The sequence below is a fragment of the Lathyrus oleraceus genome, chromosome 1, assembly GCF_024323335.1.
Source record: "Lathyrus oleraceus cultivar Zhongwan6 chromosome 1, CAAS_Psat_ZW6_1.0, whole genome shotgun sequence".
Taxonomy (NCBI): Eukaryota; Viridiplantae; Streptophyta; class Magnoliopsida; order Fabales; family Fabaceae; genus Lathyrus; species Lathyrus oleraceus.
In genome coordinates this window covers 88,922,865-88,925,407 of record NC_066579.1, presented here as the reverse complement: position 1 = coordinate 88,925,407, position 2,543 = coordinate 88,922,865, and the positions used below count along the sequence as shown (strand labels likewise).

General features: G+C 36.5%; 1 pseudogene; it reads right to left on the bottom strand.

The window, feature by feature from the left end:
* Positions 1-206: 206 nt before the first annotated feature.
* Positions 207-1,096, bottom strand: LOC127118046 (cytochrome b6-like; annotated as a pseudogene).
* Positions 1,097-2,543: the final 1,447 nt, after the last annotated feature.

The window sequence follows — 2,543 nt, the reverse complement described above, 5'->3', positions numbered from 1 at the left end:
ACAAATTTGCGGGACTACTTAATGTTTTTTATTGAACCCAGTCGTGTTTTTATAAAGAAATATGAACAAATCATTATATATCAAACCATAAGCATAGCATTGAAGCACAAGCGCAAAATTTCAAAAAGAAACTCAAAAAATAGTCGTCTTGAGAATTATGATTTGCTTATTCCCGAAAGCAATAATGAATTATTTCACACACTCCCATAATCCATTCTTTTTTCCGAGATTTCCCTTCAACTATTCGTGTATGTCAAATAAAGAATTCAATTGATTTTGTTAAGTTGAAGGGAAATATCCAAATACATGTCTTATTAAAAAAAATAATGCAGATTTGTAGCAATGAAATACTATTCCTCCTCCCCAAAATGATTGATTGCAAATATCTATGATTCATATTCTCTATAAAGGACCAGAAATTCCTTGCTTACGTATCATTAGAAAGTGCATTAACATGAATACGGCAGTAAGACGAGGTAATACAAAAGTATCTAAACTATAAAAACGAGTCAAGGTAGATTGTCCACACTAGCGCTGCCGCACAATAACTCTACCACCGAGGATCCTATTATAGGAATAGCATCGGATACACCTGTTACAATTTTGACTGCCCAATGAACGATTTGGTCCCAAGGTAAAGAATAACCAGTTACACCAAAGGATGCAGTCAATACACCCAAAACTACACCTGTAACCCAAGTCAATTCGCGAGGTTTTTTAAAACCACCAGTTAGATACACGAGAAATATGTGCAAGATCATCATTAAGACCATCATACTTGCTGACCATCGATGAACTGATTAAATTAACCAACCAAAGTTAGCCTCAGTCATTATATATTAAAGAGAAGCAAAAGCCTCCATAACAGTTGGACGATAATAAAAAGTCATAGCAAAACCCTTCGTTACTTGCACTAAAAAACAAGTAAGTGTAATTCCTCCTAAACAATAAAATATATTGACATGAGGAGGGACATATTTGCTAGTTATATCTTCGGCAATGTCCTGAATCTCAAAACGTTCTTCAAACCAATCAAAGACTTTATTGAGATAGGTAAACCAAAGGACCCCCTTAGAAACTTATATGAAAATTTCATCTCGTACGGCTCAAACAAAAAGACTCAAATACTGGTTATTTGGAAAACGAATATGTGTAATAGAAAGTTTTACACTTCTTAACTTAATCCTATGTTCCAGTCTTTTTTGAAGATAAAGGAAAATAAAAATCCAAAAAATATTCTTAGTGGTTATAATGCCAAAATTTCAAGTCGGCTCACTCGTACTTTCTCTTGATCCTTACCGTCCTCGTCTTTTCAAGACTTTATTGTGATTTTACTTCTGTTTTTTAATTATTATTATTATTGATAAGAATTTTCTTGTTAATACCCTATAGAATCAATTTAAAACCTAAGATTCATACCAAAACCACGATGATTTCCAAAAAAAACCTTTAATCGAAGTCGAAGATATCCCTGAGTAAGAACTGTTGGATCATCACTTATTCAATTTCAAGAAATAGATATAATGGGAAGAAAAATACAAAGAAATGGATAAGGTATCATATGTATTTCATTAAGCTTAATAGTATGGAAATGCCCCATCGTCTCCACCCCCGTAGGAACTACGAGATCACCCCAAGGACGCCTTTGGCATCCATGGGTCACAGACTAACCATAAAACCCTGTTCAACTTGAAAATGCATTAGTTCTCTGTTCTCAGGTTGAACAGTTAAGGGTCAGAGAAGTGAAATTACTCGTTCTTAACTAAAAACCTACATTCTTAAGAGCAAAGAGTTAGGCGGATAAGGGGGGCGGGAAGCTTTTCATTCTCGATTCTCTTGTAGCTAGATCTTCCGGAACCACAAGAATCCTTGTTTGAATGGGATTCCAACTCAGCACCCTTTGATATTTTTATATTTTGAGAAGAGTTACTCTTTGGATAGCACAATACGATGAAAGTTGTAAGCTATGTTCAGAGGATTATTGTCTATTCTTGGCCTCTATGGTAGAATTAGTTGGGGCTTGAGAGGTGGTGATTTACCCTGTGGCGGATGTCAGCGGTTCGAGTCTGCTTATCTCCATCTCGTTCATTTTTTGGTTTTAGCTATGTTATGATTTATTATTTATGGAAGTTAATAAGATCCTTCCATCTAGCAACACCTTAGGATGGCACAAAGTTGAAGGGAGAGGTTCAAACGAGGAAAGGCTTGTGGTGGATACCTAGGCACCTAGAGACGAGGAAAGGCGTAGTAAGCGACGAAATGCTTCGGGGAGTTGAAAATAAGCATAGATCCGAGGATTCCCGAATTGGTCAACTTTTCGAACTGCTGCTGAATTCATGAGCAGGAAAGAGACAACCTGGCAAACTGAAAGATCTTAGTAGCCAGAGGAAATGAAAGAAAAAGTGATTCCCGTAGTAGCGGTGAGCAAAATGGGAGCATCCAAAAACATGAAAACAGGGTTGTGGGAGAGTAATACAAGCGTCGTGCTGCTAGGAGAAGCAGTCAAATGTTGCACCCTAGATGGAGAAAAAATCATAATCAGG